Raw genomic sequence first — 18,705 nt, forward strand, 5'->3', positions numbered from 1 at the left:
CATAGGATGTAAATGGATATTCAGGAGGAAACGTACCTTAGATGGAACTATTCAAAAATAAAAGGCTAGGTTAGTAGTTAAAGGCTACAAACAAAAGGAAGGTGTAGATTTCTTTGATACTTACTCACCCGTTACGAGAATTACTTCCATTAGGATGTTGATTGCTATAGCTGCGGTTCATAACCTAGAGATACATCAAATGGATGTAAAAACAGCTTTTCTACATGGTGAATTAGATGAAGAAATTTACATGGAACAACCTGAGGGCTTTGCAGTGAAAGGTTGTGAAAACAAAGTTTGTAAACTGAAAAAATCTTTGTATGGATTGAAACAGGCACCTAAACAATGGCATGAAAAATTTGTTCATGTAATGTTTTCAAGTGGTTTTAAAATCAATGAATCTGACAAGTGTGTCTATACTAAACTTGTGAATGATGCATGTTTAATTGTATGCTTGTATGTTGATGAAATGCTTATACTTGGTACAAACATGGAAATAATTAATTCCACTAAGAGCATGCTAAATGAAAACTTTGACATAAAAGACTTAGGCCCGGCAGATGTAATCTTAGGGATGAAAATTAGAAGAACTTCTAACGGTTATAGTCTTAGTCAATCTCATTATGTTGAATTTGTGCTTAGAAAATTCAATCATTTTGATTGCAAACCTGCTCATACTTCATATGATACTTGTTGTAGACTCACAAAGAATAAGGGTAATGGAGTGTCACAACTTGAATACTCACGAGTTATAGGAAGTCTGATGTATTTGATGAACTGTACTAGGCCAGACATTGCTTATGCTGTGAGTAGGTTATTAAGTAGGTATACTTGTAATCCAGGGCAGGAACATTGGAATGCACTTTTTAGGGTGTTGAGGTATTTGAAATACACTTTGACCTTTTGTTTGAATTATGAAGGGTACCCTGCCGTCCTTGAGGGATTTTGTGATGCAAACTGGATATCGGGCTCAGAGGAGTCCAAGTCTACGAGTGGATATGTTTTCACTCTAGCAGGTGGGGTTGTTTCTTGGAAGAGTTCCAAACATACCTGCATAGCTCGATCCACTATGGAATCTGAGTTTACTGCGTTAGATAAAGCAGGAGAGGAAGCCACTTGGCTAAGATGATTTTTAGAAGACATTCCTCTCTGGCATAGGACTGTGCCAGCTATATCTATACGTTGTGATAATCAAGATGCCATAGCTAAAGCTAAAAACATCTGTTATAATGGAAAGTGTATACATATTCGTAGAAGACACGATACCCTGAAAGTACTAATCTCAAAAGGCGTTATTTCCATTGAATGGTTAAGGTCCAAGGAGAATATCGCAGACCCTTTGACGAAAGGTTTGTCCAAAGAGATAGTTAGTAATGCATCGAGGGGGATGGGTCTTAAGCTCATTAAATAAACTTGCCATGAAGGATACTCAACCTTGTTGACTGGAGATCCCAAGATCAAGGTTTTGAATGAGACAACTAATTTGTGGCGAGTCAAGGTAAACATTATCAGAGAATTTCATTCCCTTCCCCTTCCCTATGGTGTAGACGTGATAGTGTGACTGCATGTGAAGGATGACTTTAACTAAGTCTTAATGAGTTTTATAGTTTCAATTTCAGATTGAAGTGGGGTGTAGTAGTAAACACTCTTGATGGAACTCACCTATATGAATGTGGAAGTGGGTCGCTTCCTATGAGAATAGAGCTGATTCTCTAGAGCATTCTGAGAAAAGGGATTTGTCCAGGGCCAAAAAGGACACAACGGCACGAACTTGACAGCACCTAGAGAGATATCACGCGTGGTTATTATCGCGGATTACACCAAACGATGGCAGTTCAAGACATCGCGTTCACTGTCCATCAAGTAGTCCCGACAATTTCTCACTAAGCAAAGGTTCAAGACCTCATGGACACCTCTTGCCTAAGTGGTATTTCTCGCTTTCCGTTTTCTGATTTTTATCGGTATTTCATTCATGTGGGGGATTGTTGGAGAAAATGAGTTTATTGTTTTGGTTTTATGGTCTTGGTGGGAATTGAACTTAGGACCTTTGGGTCTCTAAGAGCACTTACTCATTTTCTTATGAGTGAATGAAATAGAACCTTTAGTCCCACATTGGGTATATCTAAAGAGGAATTCCACTATATAGCTATTCCTTTATGGATGGTTAGTAAAACAATGTGGGTGGGCGAAACATTTTTGCTTTCACTTACAGGAGGTTAGTCGTGGGAGAGTTCGAGAGATTTTAATGTATTTAGGTTTTCTCCTGTTAGTCCTGAGGGAGTTTGAGGGAGTCTCTCCAAATCCCCGTTAGTCGTGGGGGAGTTTAGAGGAGTCTCCTAAACTCTCTAGAAAACACCTGTTAGTCGCTGGGGAGTTTAAAAAAAGCTCTTGAACTCCCTGTTAGTCATAAAACCCTACAATGCTAGGGAATTGGTTGCTTTGGGGAGTTCGAAGGAGTTTTTAGTGTATTTTGGTCTCACAACAAATCTCTCAAAAGAGTAGAGATTTGGGAAGGAGTTTGGTGCTCCATGATTGTTTATAATAGTTTGATTTGTCTACTATTTTGATTGTTTTTCATATCTTTGATCTCCATGATTTTTTATTTTGATTGTGTGTATAGTTTTTTTTTGTGGGTACTCTCTCTCTGTCAAAACCCTAATTTGTGGTTCAAAAGATCTTGGTAAGAAATTGCATGATTTTATTATAATGATATCTTTATATTCGACCGTTGGAATATGATGAAATTTGAGTATATCGTAGTTTACCTTGTTATAGAAGTACAGTAAAATTGTCACACGGATCAGGTCACGTTTGCTACTGCAAAGCTTGAACAATATATAACTATGGTCTGTTGAGTTTAAATCCCGAATAGGGGACTGATTCCTATTTATCTCATTCTCCGCTTATCGGACAAAGCTGAAATTTTAGTATGATGTTTGTATATATGAAGGTTACCTACTATAGAAATTTCATGAAGTTCTGATCACTTTAGGTACACCAAAGTGTGAGAAATCCGGAACTGAATTCTGTATGCACGTATTGAAAGTAGTCGGGTTCTGAGTAATGTATCTTTTTAATGAACCGTTGGAATTCTATGTTTTTTGAGTGTGTTGTGGAATATTGAGTTCTAAGTGTGCCATAAAAATTTAAAGAGGATCAGATAAGTATTAGTACTGCAAAGATTGGACAATCTGAAACTGTGTTTCGGTGAAACAGAATTCCTTTACAGCTATCTTCATAATTTGTTATGTCATCATGCATTAATTGGCTTGCTACTTTGCATGGGTTTCATTGAGAATCACTATCACTTGTTAAGTCATCTTATTTAGACACATACTAATGCATGAACAACAACGTCAAGAAGCTAATGCATGGAGAAAGAGTATAGCGGATGATATGTTGGAAAATGTTCGTGAACAAAGGGAGTTAGATTTGTACGGAGACCGTTAAATTGAAGGGAAAAAAATTATCTCGTTGCACAAAATAACATACTATTGATACAGAGATATGGTCATTTTCATTTACTTTTTTCTTTTGATTAAAGATCAATGTTATTTGCAAATAAGGGTTTATTGTTTCTTAAAAGAGAATGAGTTGGGAGTGAACTCTCTCAAACTCCCCCAAACTCCCTCTAATAAACTCTCTCAAACTCCCTACACTCCCCCAAACTCCCTGAACTCAAAAACACAAAACTCTCTCAAACTCCCTACAATCTCTCAAACTCTCTCAAAATCCCTGAGATTTAAAATACACTCAACTCCCCCGAAATCACTCGAGGACTAACCCCCTGTTAGTCTTAGGACTCGGGATCGTGCCTACGCCGTGGACATGGATCAACCAAGACTTATCACTTTGACAAAATGATTTTAAATTATTTTCTTAAATATTTTACAAGCAAATTAAAATTTTGTCTTAAATGTGGGGGGAGTGTGACCTGGGTGAATTTATTTTCTAACCAAAATAATTTTCTTAATTGCTTTATGTGCATGGATGTCGACATTTTTCTTACCATTTTTTGACTGTTTTATGACAAAATTATGTCGACACCATGCAACATTATTTCGCATGCAGTATTGATTCGCACATTAATGTGCATTGATTTCACCCTCTCCGTTTGCCTATAAAAAGAATTCGACTTCTACATTTCAATTTGTGTCCAGAAGAGCTAATATCCTATTCTTTTCGTCTTTCTCCCTCTGTGTGGTTTTTATTCTTTGTGTCATTGTTGTTGAGTTCGTATGAGTGGGCAAGTATTGTAGTGCTAACAATACTTGCAACAAGCAGTTTTATCCTGGATACAACTTGACCACAGGATATAGGCATCACTCATTTTTGAGGCGTACCGGTCAACTATTGTGTTAAAGACAGCGTGTTGAACACGTGACTCTGTCCTCTGTTTGCTGATTCCATTGAGTGTTTATTTAAGCGTTTCAGAAATTTATTTCTAACATCTTCTTTGAGTATTTTATTCTTACAGTTGCAACACATTTTTCTCTAAATTTCACGGAATTTTAAGTTGAAATTTTAACCGATAACTCAAGTCAAATTTGAGACCAGAACACGTTGAGCGAAAGGAGAATAAAGAGTGGTATATAGGTCACATTTTAGTCGAAAATTCACAACTGAACTCGCTTTCAGCTTGTACCCGATGAAGTTGTGAAGATTCCAGAAAATGTTATGTGTGGACCAAAAACTAACCCCTTAATACTCATGAAGAATCTTGAAAATAAAGAGCATTTTCTTATTTCTTCTGTTTTTAATGGATTCAAATTGTGTGGATTTAATATGGCACATGCACGATCTAAAAACGAAAAAAGAAGTCCCAGGAGCGGTCTTAACTTATAATCATCCAGATTTTGCTCATCAAAATGGTCAGAGTTGATTTCGAATTATATTATTTTTTTCTCTCTGTTTTTCATATAAAAATTGGGTACATTCGCGGTATTTTGCTTTCTCTTCGTGAATTACATGTAATTGGTATCTTTATTTGTATTTGGATTTTAATCTTCTTGTATTTTAATCTTCTTTTTCTTGTAAACAATCATGTAATCATCTTTTTGGATTGAATGAAATGTGGTCTGGTTGTTCATAAAAAAAAAAAAAAAAAAAAAAAAAAAAAAAAAACTTACAATCATCCAATTTATGCTCATATCGCTAAATAAGAACGCGAAATTGGGGATAAAAACTAATTGGGGAATAGAGGAAAAAGACAGAAACTGGATTCAAATATCAAATCAGGGTCACCCCTTATCTAAGTATTTTTTTAAAATCCTAATCTACCCCTTACTAATCAGGTTTAGTGGTTAATAATAATTAATAAAAATCTTAAGTATTTGTTAAATGATTAGTGTCTATTTGTATTTGTATTTGGATGAATGAGATGAGAGTAAAAAGATGGAAAAAAAATTTGAGAGGGAACTTTTTTTGGTGAAAGTGGAGGATGATTGTGAAGAGAGAATTGTTGCTAAGAGGTTGAAAATTTGATTATTTTTTTCTTTGAATCCATCATTGTTGCAGCTGAAATAGCTCGGTGTCGGCATTGTATTCAACCGAAAATACCATGCAGGCATTCGTTGGAAATTTTCATAAATATTTGTCACTATTCGGGGGGTCCGGGGGGAGGGGGCGTAGCCCCAACGAGACTTTGTCTCGTTACAAAATTTTCTAGTTTTTATCTTCAAAACCTAAATTTTTTGGTTTTAATCAGTCCACTTCCGGCGCAGTCAGTTAATTCTAGATACCGGCATAGTATGTTGTTTAAATTTCTATGCCGGCACATGATGAAAAGTATCCTGGAAACTTCAAATTTTTTTCACTTGACTACCGGCATTGATAGATTTCTATCGAGCATGCCGGCACTCAGTTCCGGCATTGAATTTAGTTACCAAGTATGCCGGCACCATTTTCCGGCATGGTCTTCATCAATTCCGGCATGATATTCATCACTTCCGACGATGTAATTTTTTTTATTTCCGACATGGTCTTCATCACTACCGGCATGGTCTTCATCTATGCCGGCATGGTCTTCATCACTACCGGCATGGTCTTCATCTATGTCGGCATTGGTCTTCATAACTTCCAGCATGTCTTCATCACTTCCGGCATGGTCTTCATCACTTCCGGCATGATCTTCATCAATACCAGCATGGTATTCATCACTACCGTCATGGTCCTCATCGCTTCTGAATGATAAAAAAAATAAATCGTTTTCAAGGCAGTGGGGAAATGAGGAAAATTGAAAAAGGGAAGAGAATTTGAAAGGGAGGGGGGAAAATTTAGAGTTGGAAAGGGAGTGGGGAAAATCTAATTTGAAAGGGAATGGGATAAATGGGGATATGATTTTGTTTTTTGATTTCAAGTTTTTTTATTTTTATTTTGAGTAAAGGATATTTTAATATTTTCGTATCCAAAAATCACCCCTTAACACACACCATGAGTTGGGGGAAGTAATCTATATCCCCAATTAGTTTTTTTATACCCAATTTCGCGTTCCTAAATAAACCCATCACAAACAATATAGTTAGTTTTCGCCATAAACTTGCTTATCAGTCGATATTATTTCATTTCCATAGCGTAGAACAGACACTGAGAATAAACTCCCAATGCTGTTGACTATCCTTAAAAATCTTTCTTCTCCTCTCTCTCATATGTCTTTGTCCTTTCTCTTTCATGTTTGAGTTGCCCATATTACTCATCACTTCATAAGCACCAGCACACTGTAGCATCGGAAATTAATCAAAAGGACATTCAAATCTAGCGCGCTTAATCAAAGTTGTATCATAACCGTTAAGAGTTGATTTGATTGTGTAGTTTTCTCCAATATCTTAAGTGTAGCTTGAATTTATGATCATTTCACTTTTTTTTCCAAGCTTTACTTCTAGAACCTACTTATAAGATGAAATGTTAACTGGCAGTTGAAACCTATACATGTTGAAAATTACATGACAAATAAAGTCTACGTGATTGCTCATGCACCATATGGCGCACAATATTCTCACTCTAGATAAAAAAAACAATTAGAGTGAGAATATTGTGAACTACGTGTAGAAAACACTATAATTTTGGCGATCCCCTTCTTCTCAGAATTTTAGAGTTGATCCGAACTGTGCTTGTACAACCACCATACAATGGTACACTCTGGAATATCTGGGCTTTGGGTTAAAAATATATATATATATATAATTTTATCAAGAGACTATGAGTGTATGATAATGCAAGAATTTTAGGTAGCTAGGATGTGGTGCTCTATCATGAGCCATAACGACTCGCAACACTACGTGGCATGCCAGGTATATGGTAGTTGTATCTAAACGCACATTTCCAAGAATGCTACACACTTCTCTATGCTTGTGCTACAACCAGCTAAGCATCATCCTTAGGGTATATATACCGAGCTGCACTGTGTTAGTAGATCCAATGATCACGATATATTAACACAGATATCTTGCCAATCTGTCTCAGCTATACGGACAATTCATTTATTGTTTTGTTGTTTTATTTCTTGAGTCACATGTATTCTGTGTAAGTCTTGTCTATATAAAGGACTCTGTCATCTATACTTCTCTTTAAATTTGATAATGAATACAATCACTTTCTTACATGGTATCAGATACCACAAAGAGAATTCTGACTTCTCTCTGATCCTGTAATTTCACCATTAAACCTGCAACTTTCTGTTTCAATGACACGAAAAACACAAACTCATCAAGCATCTTCCGCGGTATCACATCAAAGATCTCAACAACAGATACACAATCATGATTTGTTTCCATCTTTACCTTCTCCAAATAGATCTCAACATGCGATATCTTCTCAACCACCACCACCACCATCTTCATCTCATTTACCTACTCCACCTCTTACATATCCAATTTCACCTTCTGTTTCTCCAACATCAACATCCTTACTTCAACATACACTGATTCAATTTACATCTTATATTTCAGCATTTTACAATTTTTCTCAACAATACAGACCTTTACAACAACAAATACCTAATTTTGTGTCTTCTCAACATTCACAACATCAACAATCTCCTCCTCAATTTCAACACCAAACTTACAATCCTTTTTATTTTCAAAGCAATTTAGTATTCCTCTCCCAAATATTGCAAATTTTGTTGCTGATAAGTTAAATAGTTCCAACTATCTTTTGTGGAAAGATCAGATGGCTTCGATCTTAATTTGTACAAATCTTTATGGCTTTGTTGATGGATCAATTCCTGCAGAACAACCTGCAATCATGATCAACAACACTCAAGTTCCAAATCCTAACTATCTTGAGTGGTTACAGTTTGACAAATTTGTTGGATCATGTATTAATGCTTTTGTTGATAAATCTTTATCATCAGAACTTCTTGGTAAAGTTTTTACAAGAGAAAATGGCTGCATCTTGCGAAACTCTTCACGGAACAATTTTTTGCCATAAAATCGATGTTACGATCTCAGTTACATTCTATCAAGAAAGGATCGTCTATAATCAGTAAGTTCTTACATCAATTCAAAACTATTTCTGATTCACTTGCAGAGATAGGTGAACCCGTTCCAGATGCAGATCTTGTCATGTATGCTCTAAGGTTTAGGAAGATAATATATTCACTTTGTGGTAAGTGTTCAACACAGAGAACCTCCACTTTATTTCTCTGAGTTACGCTCTAGGCTGATCAGTCATGAACAATTTCTGAAAGAGCAAGACACGGATTCATTCTCTTCTCTTGTTTCTGATCCAACAAACTCAGTATTCTATGTCAAGAAGCAGAATTTTCATTCAAATTATTCTTTTCGAAAACTTAGTATACCTCCTGGTTTTCCTTCATTTCATAACTCAAATACTTCTCAATTCACTTCTTCCTCATCATCTCCATCTGGTTTCAAAAAGACTGAGTTCAATCCAACTCAGAAACAGGTTCTTGATCCAGACATTGTTCCTTGTCATATTTTCCTTAAACTTGGTCATCTGGCTAATAGATGTAGCTAGATTTCATTATATATATTCCTTCAAAGAATAGTGGTCCACCTCAACAAAAAGCTTTTCTTGGACTTGATCTTAACACTGGCAGCAATTCTGATCATTCACCTTGGTTCATCAATGAGTTTGACTACAATGTTCGACCACCATCAAATGCTTTTGAATCTGGAGGTTATTAGGGAGATAGTGCTTCTGGTCCTGTTTGGATACCAGATTCTGGTGCATCTAGTCACATGAAAAATAATGCAACTTTGTTGAATTAACCTACTTCCTACACTGGTCAAGATCAAGTGATGGTGGGTGATGGTAAGCTTCTTCCTATCTCTGTACAAGGCTCTTCTATTCTAAATGCCTCAAATATTGAATTTTATCTCAATAAGGTTCTTTATGCTCCTCATATTCAGCACAACTTATTAACTATAACTCAATTTACATTAGATAATCATTGTGCCTTTATCTTTTATCCAAGGGGCTATGAAATAAAGTAATTGAAGAACAATCATATTCTGGATAGAGGAAAGGTACAGGATGGCCTATACCCAATAAGAACTGGTGCAACTGCTCAGCATGTGGCTTTCTCATCTTTAGTTTCTTCTCCAACTATCTGACACTCAAGATTAGGTCATCCTGCTCCAAAGATACTTCACAAACTTGATGTTGCTGCTTCTATCAATCTTTCTACTAAGTCCTTTAATTCTTTTTGTGGTTCTTGTCAGTTAGGCAAAAACAAATGTCTTCCATTTCAATCCACTGGTTCCGTGTCCAATGGTCCTCTTATACTAGTTCATTGTGATATATGGGAACCTGCCCCTGTACAATCTCATTTGGGATTCAAGTATTATATCCTTTTTGTGGATGATTGTACAAAATTCAGTTGGGTCTATCCTATGAAGAATAAAACAGATAGCACTCAATGTTTCAAGGTCTTCAAGTCTCTTGTTGAGAATCTTTTTGATGTAAAAATTAAACATTTTCAATGTGATGGAGCACTTGAGTTAACTAAAGGTCCTTTTAGAGAATTTATTGATTCTCGTGGCATTGATTTAAGAACCTCTTGTCCTTACCTTCAACAACAAAATGGATCTGTAGAAAAAAAAACATAGACATATCACATAGGTTCGCAATACTTTATCCTTTAATGCTTCCATGTCCAAAAAGTTTTGGTTTGATTCCTTCTTGGCTGCTGTTTTTCTCATCAATAGACTTCCAGCTAAAGTTTTGGATTACAAGTCTCCTTACAAAGCCTTATATCACACAATACCTGATTATGTTATGCTCAAGGTGTATGGTTGTCTATGTTATCCAAATTTAGTCCCTTATAGAAAGGACAAACTTAGTCATAAGTCCTCAGCTTGTGTTTTCTTGGGTTATAGCATTCATCATAAAAGATACAGGTGTATGGACTTAAATATTCACAGGATTTATGTCACTACTAATGTGGTCTTTGATGAGAGTAAATTTCCATTTGCTACTACTACTTCTTCTCCAGATATTCCTTCTACTGATGTTGTTATTTCTACTTATACTGAGGCTCCTGTCATATTACAACCATCTACTTCAGTTGATTCCTACATTGACGCTTCTCCAACAGCTACTTCCAATGTGGCTTCACGGGATATCTCTTCACCAACTGAGCCTTGCATTGCATCCTCTTTACCAGCTCTCAAAGATACTTATCTTCCTTGCTCAATGGATCCTTTCTCCAATCTAAAGAATGCACACAAGGTCTAAGTCAGGTATTCATCTAACTAAACCTCTCTCTAAGGATTTTGTAGCAAATAGTGCTCTTAAGCATCCAGTTCCTTTTGCTCTTCTTAGCAAAGAAACACCTATTTCTGATCCAAAAACCTTCAAAGAGGCTATTAAGAAACCTATTTGGATCAAGGATATGCATAATGAATATTAATCTCTCCACAATAATAATACTTTTATTCATGTTCCTTATGATCCTTCAATGAAAGTACTTGGTTGCAAATGGGTATTCAAGACTAAACTTAATGCAGATGGTACTGTTGAGAGACATAAAGCTAGACTAGTTGCTAAGGGGTATCATCAGGTTGATGGAATTGATTTTGAAGAAACTTTTAGTCCAGTTGTCAAGGCTACTACTATTAGTGTTCTCAGTCTTGCTTTGTCTCAAAACTGGTCTATTAGGCAACTAGATGTAAGTAATACTTTTTTGCATGAGAACTTAACTGAAACTGTCTACATGGAACAACCACCAGGATTTGTTGATCCTCAACATCCTAATCATCTTTGTTTACTTCAAAAATCTCTTTATGGCCTTAAACAGGCACCCAGAGCTTGGTATGAGAAGTTTAGTAACTATCTTTTGACTTATGGCTTCTCCAACGCTGTGTGTGATACTTCCATGTTCCTCTATCAAAAAGGAAATACAAGAATGATTCTTTTGGTATATGTGGATGATATAATTCTGGTAGGGTCTTCTGATGCTCTTCTTACTTATTCTATTGCCTCAATCAAGTCTGAGTTTGCTATGAAATATTTAGGCCCCTTACACTACTTCTTGGGTATTGAAGCTAATTTTGATTCCAATGCTAAGAAGTTTTTTTTAAAACAGAATAAATATTCTCTTGAACTCTTGAAGAAACATGACATGCTTGGTTGCAAACCTTGTAAAACTCCAGTTGCTCAAGGCCAAAGAGTATATCAGTCTGTGATGGTACTGCTTTATCTGATGCTGCTTCTTATAGAAGTCTAGTTGGTGGTCTTCAGTACTTAACTCTCACTTGACCTGACATCAGCTTTGTTGTTAATTATGTCAATCAATTTTTACACTGTCCCACATATGTTCATCTTCAGCTGGCCAAAAGAATATTACTCTATATCAAAGGTTCTTTTGGTCAGGGTCTTACCCTCAGTGCTGGTAACTGCTCGGACTTACAAGCTTTTAGTGACAGTGATTTGGCAGGTTTTCCAGATACTAGAAAATATACTTCTGGCTACTGTGTCTTTGTAGGTGGAAATCTTGTTTCATGGTCATCAAAGAAACAACAAACCATCTATCATTCTTCCACAGAAGCAAAGTATCGTGGCTTAGCTATTGCAGCAGCAGAGATTTTATGTCTTTCTTACTTATTTGAAGAATTATCAATTACTCCCTCTCTTCCTTGCAAATTATTTTGTGAGAATCAAGGTGCTGGAAGTCTCACTGCTAACCCAATTTTTCATGATCGCACCAAACACATTGAAGTGGATTATCACATGATTTGTGATCTTGTTCAATTTGGTTTCCTTCGTGTCTCTTATATTCATACTTCGCATCAAATAGCTGATTTATTCGCGAAGGGTCTCTCAAAATCTCAATTCAGTGTGTTGAAAGACAAACTAATGCCTTATGTATGGACATCAGTTTGAGAGGGATGTTAGCAGATCTAATGGTCAAGATATGTTAAAACAGATATTTTGCCAGCCTGTCTCAGCTGTACAGATAATTCATTTATTGTTCTGTTGTTTTATTTATTGAGTCACATGTATCATGTGTAAGTCCTGTCTATATAAAGGACTCTGTCACCTTTACTTCTCTTTAACTTTGATAATCAATACAATCACTTTCTTACACATTGTATGTACATTCACAATCATCATTTAACAAAAACAAACACAAACACTTATGATTAATTCCGATCTCCTTATTTTAGAACTTATGGCAGCCATATCAATGTTGTTGGTGATGAAGTTAAGAAGGAATGTAGCTTGTAGTGATGATTATAGTTATGGTTATGCACAAGCTGCATCAATAGTACAATTAGTCGATGTAGATAAGGATGATGATAATGGTTATGATTATGCACCTGCGGCATCTATGGAAAATGATGATAGTGATGATAATAATGATGATAGTGGTTATGACTATGCTCCAGCTGCATAAACTTCATCGAGATGAAATGCACGGGTATTGCACCCAACATCAACCCTAGCTAGATTTGTCATACCATCCGGAAATCAGATTCATTAATTAATGAGAAATTGGGTCAATTGCCCAAATATTTTTAAAACATGGTTCTAATGGATGAGCAAAAATTACTATGGGTGAAATGGACACCAAAAAAATAGCAAGAATGAATCTGGATTCATCCTGGCTTAAACTTAAAAAATAGCGAGGTTGAAACTGGATGCATCCTGATATAAATTAAAAATAAGAAAATGTATTTGAAAATGGGCAGGATGAAACTGTTTACATCCTGGCTGTTTTCACCCAGAAATTGTCGTTATTGGGCTAATTGACCAATTTTGTGCTAATTAATTTACCACAAATTTTGCATTTTCTGAGAATGAACCACCATATATAGCTTTATATATATAATTTTTGCAGTCATACATACAAAAAAGGCGCTAGTTTATGCATCGGTCCTAAGTTTTGTGGTCTTTTTAATTGTATTTTAAGCTCTTAACCTTAATAATTTTGAGGTAGGATTTATGGACACTCTTAGATAGGACAAGGTCAGACAAGATTTGCGCCGTTTTCTCCGTAAAACCCAAACAACAATGAATTCGCGTATAATATTGTGATGATATGTTCCTCTTATAAGACTCTAAATTCGTACAAAAAAAAATGAACGCAAATTAAAAAAAAATCTCAATCCTTATTGTGTTAACATAGTATTAATTGTATTCAAGTGGATGGATAATATGCTAAGTTTACAATTTGAACTGTGTTTTTCAAGACTGAATGGAACAGAAAGAACAACTCCACTGCGTAAAAAAATATTATTTTCAACTAGTTAATGGGCTCTAAAATTTTTGATTCCTCACAAACGTATTTTGCATAGTGAAAACTACAGGGAGACCCATTCTCCCATATTTTTCCACTGTCAAACCCATGGACAGAAAAGTTCAGGCGCGCACCCATTTTCCCGTCAAAAATTCGTAGCAGACCCATAATTTATGAAATTCTGCTTCTCAGTTTTTAAAAGGCCAAACTACCCTTTTCTTCGAGCGACGAACAGAGAGAAGAGAGAAGAAAACAATGGTGAACTCCGATTATTCGTTTTTAACATTTGGATTTTTATCTTTGTCAAATCTTTTCCCAAATCCTTTTCTGAATAATCTTCTCAATAAAACTAGGGTTTCTGTTTCAAAATCTGCGGTTTAAATCTGGGGATTTTGGGTTTCTGTTGTCTTTGATTATTCGAGAAGTAAAAAGAAATTAAAAGTGAAGTTGAAAAGGGTAAGAAGTGTGTTGCAGTATTTCGATATCAACTGAATTGGAAATTTTCTCCAGTCCGTCTATATGTCTCCTGAGTCTTCTTCATGTCTTTCAGCTTTGCTTGAATAATCTTAAACCTTGCTTCAATACTATCATGACACTTCTCTTCTTCAATGATTTGTAACGCATCTTGAAATGCTTCTCCATACTTGTCCCTGTTCTCTTCAAGATTCATTGCAACGAGTTCCAATATAGCTGACCTTTTTCTTGGTTCTCTTGGTTCACAGAGTTCCAACTCCATTGCACTCTACTCATCTCTAAAGTTCTCTTGAAACTGCAACATGATTTAATAACAATCATCAGCAAATGCATAAATTTTTATACGCATAACTACTTATGCAGATAACCTAAACAATGCTTAACAGGTTATTCAGTTAATTTTGGATCTGCATAAGATGTTATGCAGTTAAACAATAAGTGACGCATTAAAGGCGTAAAAAACCTTTTATATGCATAACTACTTATGCAAATAACCTAAAAAATGCATAACAGGTCATGTTGTCAATGTTGGATCTGCATAAGATGTTATGCATTAAAACAATAAGTGACGCAGGGAAGGCATAAAAACCTTTTTATATGCATAACTACTTATGCAGATAACCTAAACAATGCATAACTTGTCATGCTGTCAATGTTGGATTTGCATAAGATGTTATGCAGTTAAACAATAAGTGACGCAGGGAAGGCGTAAAAAAAATTTTATACGCATAACTACTTATGCAGATAACCTAAACAATGCATAACAGGTCATGCTGTCAATGTTGGATTTGCATAAGATGTTATGCAGTTAAACAATAAGTGACGCAGGGAAGGCGTAAAAAACATTTATATGCATAACTACTTATGCAGATAACCTAAACAATGCATAACAGGTCATGCTGTCAATGTTGGATCTGCATAAGATGTTATGCATTAAAACAATAAGTGACGCAGGGAAGGCGTAAAAACCTTTTTATATGCATAACTACTTATGCAGATAACCTAAACAATGCATAACAGGTCATGCTGTCAATGTTGGATCTGCATAAGATGTTATGCAGTTAAACAATAAGTGACGCAGGGAAGGCGTAAAAAAAAATTTATATGCATAACTACTTATGCAGATAACGTAAACAATGCATAACAGGTCATGATGTCAATGTTGGATCTGCATAAGATGTTATGCATTAAAACAATAAGTGACGCAGGGAAGGCGTATAAACCTTTTTATATGCATAACTACTTATGCAGATAACCTAAACAATGCATAACTTGTCATGCTGTCAATGTTGGATCTGCATAAGATGTTATGCATTAAAACAATAAGTGACAATGTCTTCTGCATCATTTTTTTTAGTGCATAAGACAATATAAGGGAAAATTTAGCTGCATAACTTTTTTTTTGTTTCTTCTACTTGATTTTTTCTTCTTCGCCTGTTTCATCCATTTTTGTTGAAATGTATTCTAGGGTTTAGTCAAAAATGATTTACTTCTTTGAATCATCGATTTTAAATGATTTATTTCTTTAAATGATGGAGAAAAAATATTTGCAGATCCGTTACAGAGATTAATGCAGGAATAGGGAAAGAAACCGGCAGAGAAGAAAAAAAATTATGCCCCAAAACGATGAAGGGTAATAGAGTCTTTCAGTACGTTTTAAATATTTTTAAATAATAATGGGTGCGACTGTATCAGAAATTAATTGTGGGCCTGGCGGTAAGAATTTTTTTTCTTTAGGCCTGCGCCTAAGTTCCGCATAACTGGATCGCGGAATGCTGTTAGGATCCTTAGAATATGTAAAAAGAAATTATTTTATTTTTTGAAGCATAGAATATGTAACTGAATTCATGCTTGTATCTCTATTTGGGTTTTACATCTTCTTATGGGACTTTTTTTCAATAAACTTTTTCTTTTGACTCAAAAGAAAAAGATGGATACACAAATTTAGGGCTGTTAATGGGTATCCATTACCGAAAACCGAAACTGAACCCGGTAAAATCGGGTCCGATTATGTGTCCCATTAAGTAGGATCCGGCGGGTAATTACTAAATTGGACCTGAATCTTAACAGGTCCAAACGAGTAATACCCGTCCGGTGCCCGCGGGTATTGGGTACCCGGTTATTCATTGTTCTATCCATCTTTTCACTAAAATTAAAGGTATTTTGCTAGTTTCGGCTTTGATTTTTTTTCATTTTTCATTTTTTTCTTATATGTAACCTTTATTTAGTACATTAGTAAGGAAATAATAATAAATTTTTATAAAAATAATTTACATTCAAGACAAAAAAAAAAATACTAAGTTTTTGAGATTTTTTTTATAATTTTCTAAATACCTAACGGGTACCCGTCGGTTCCGGGTACCCGGGATTTTAGTAATAACATAACATTAAATATGTTATTCAAGGGTTAGTCATGACATTTCGTATAATTCCCTTAGTATTTTGACTTTGTCAATTAGGACTGTTAATAAAAGACGGAGGGAGCATTATTTTTCTTTGAATTTCACTAAATCTTTAAGTTGAAATTATAATCCAAACATCGACGCAATAAGAAGAAGGTAGTCCACATACCTGGATAAAGTTCTGAAGAGCCAACTGATAAGCATAACCTTTGTTTGTTGAGAATAGGTTACCAAGATTTTGCATCGAAGCAGTGTAGCTCTGAGAAACGAGATAACAATAGGTGCGGGTATCTATCATGGTATAAATGCCAAGGTCACCATTTTTGATAGGCAAGGTAGCTAATCTCTGTTGTAAAGGACTAAAACCCACGTCGTCACCGGTGATTAGGAGTCTCAAGTACTTGAACAAATGATCATTGAAAAGATTAGTGGCTTGTTGTAGGGATGCAGGATTGGTAGGTTGCATTCAAAATATAATCTATACACATCGGTGCTATTGCGAAGTAATAGCATCTCGCTTTGAGGATCCTTGAGTTTTTTGATGGCAGACATTAGTTGAACAGTCTTGTTCACCCTGATCAATATCATATCACTAATAAAGTTCAAATCCAAACTCACAGCTTCATCCAAAAGTTTAACACCATTAGACGGTCTACCAATATCAGGAGGGAAAACACCATCAACAGTGCTTCTGGGATCAATAGAAAGCCAAAAGACTTCCGTTTTCTTTATATTGAGATGTAAACCCCTACTTGGTCCTTCAATTTCTATTAAGGCCTTGTCCACCTCAAGTGTATCACCAACAATTGTACCATCATCAAGGTACCAGCGCGTGCAAATCAAGTTTGCAACTGGAAGCAATAGTCTTCACCAGGGGGTGAAATGTCAAAGCAAACAACAAGGAACCGAGAGGGTCACCCTGCTGGACTCCGAGTGTATCATAAAATCATTTTTGATATAAACTCAATCCAAAATCTTAAATAGTATCAACACATATAAGGAAAAAAAAATTATTCAATATATTTCATATTAATCTTCGTTCCCTTTTTAAATAAAAATATTTATGAACATCTATAAAATTCCTAATAAAACTTCTACATGTTCATACATAAGAACTTTTCCTAAAATAATAATGTTACCCAATTTATAGTTTTTAGTATATTAATTTTAATTTTAGTAATAACATAACATTAAATATGTTAGTCAAGGGTTAGTCATGACATTTCGTATAATTCCCTTAATATTTTGACATTGTCAATTAGGACTGTTAATAAAAGACGGAGGGAGTATTATTTTTCTTTGAATTTCACTAAAACTTTAAGTTGAAATGATAATCCAAACATCGACGCAATAAGAAGAAGGTAGTCCACATACCTGGATAAAGTTCTGAAGAGCCAACTGATACGCATAACCTTTGTTTTTTGAGAATAAGTTACCAAGATTTTGCACCGAAGCAGTCTAGCTCTGAGAAACGAGATAATAGTAGGTGCGCGTATCTTTCATGGTATAAATGTCAAGGCCGCCATATTTGATAGGCAAGGAAGATAATCTCTGCTGTAAAGGACCAAAACCCACGTCGTCACCGCTGATTAGGAGTCTCAAGTACTTGAACAAATGATCATTGAAAAGATCAGTGGATTTTTGTAGGGCTACAGGATTGGTAGTTTGCATTGCAAAATATAATCTAGACACACTGGTGCAATTGCGAAGTAATAGCATCTCGCTTTGAGGATCCTTGAGTTTTTTGATGGCAGACATTAGTTGAACAGTCTTGTTCACCCTGCTCAATATCATATCACTAATAAAGTTCAAAACCAAACTCACAGGTTCATCCAAAAGTTTAACACCATTAAACGGTCTACCAATATCAGGAGGGAAAATACCATCAAAAGTGTTTCTTGGATCAATAGAAGGCCAAAAGACTTCTGTTTTCTTTATATTGAGATGTAAACCCCTACTTGGTCCTTCAGTTTCTATCAAGGCCTTGGAAACCTCAAGTGTATCACCAACAATTGCACCATCATCAAGGTACCAGCGCGTGCAAATCAAGTTTGCAACTGGAAGCAATAGTCTTCACCAGGGGTGAAATGTCAAAGCAAACAACAAGGAACCGAGAGGGTCACCCTG

This window comes from Papaver somniferum, chromosome 5, assembly GCF_003573695.1.
Source record: "Papaver somniferum cultivar HN1 chromosome 5, ASM357369v1, whole genome shotgun sequence".
NCBI classification, from domain to species: Eukaryota; Viridiplantae; Streptophyta; class Magnoliopsida; order Ranunculales; family Papaveraceae; genus Papaver; species Papaver somniferum.